Source organism: Triticum dicoccoides, chromosome 4A, assembly GCF_002162155.2.
Source record: "Triticum dicoccoides isolate Atlit2015 ecotype Zavitan chromosome 4A, WEW_v2.0, whole genome shotgun sequence".
Taxonomy (NCBI): Eukaryota; Viridiplantae; Streptophyta; class Magnoliopsida; order Poales; family Poaceae; genus Triticum; species Triticum dicoccoides.
Window position 1 is genome coordinate 272,044,921 of NC_041386.1, and position 681 is coordinate 272,045,601.

The following is a 681-nucleotide window of genomic DNA, read 5'->3' on the forward strand; positions in this document are numbered from 1 at the left end:
ACGAAGCAAAAGTAGAGCTCGATTGACTCAAGCTAGGGTGCTCCATAATTGCAAACAAATACATGGATGGATAGAGCATAACATGATTAACAAAACTCCCTTACTGATCATCCTCAAAAGAGGCACAGATCACTAGGAAACAAGCTGAACATATGGTATCATGAACTAAATAATCCCAGACTTACCGGGTGCCTCACTTTGCAAGCTTGCACTAGTCACCACACACATCCTAAAAATGCATGGGTTGCACCTCTGTAAAGAAGACAAAATCCTTAACAAAACATATGAAGGAATTACAGGCTTATCATGCACACAATAATCATGGCAAAAATGACAAAAGTCTAAGATGAACTAGCAGATCTGACAATTAACTCACGAAGCCTCCTTCTAACAGCATTTTGGGCATAAATATGAACTCAAATGAAAATGATGCAATGGAATGAAATGATGTACTCGTTGAGGCGAACATTTTGATATACTATATGTCCAAATCGGAGCTACGGATGCGGACATACAGCAGGTCAAAGTAGGCATAAAAAATTTGGGGAGAGGAAGAAAAAGTCAACCGGCTAGGGTTCCTCGCGGCGCGCGAACCGAGGCCAGATCTGAGCTCGCCGGAGTTCGTGCTCCTGTTCACCGGAATCGTACGAAGCTCGCCGGAGAGAGGGGGGCCGAGGCCGG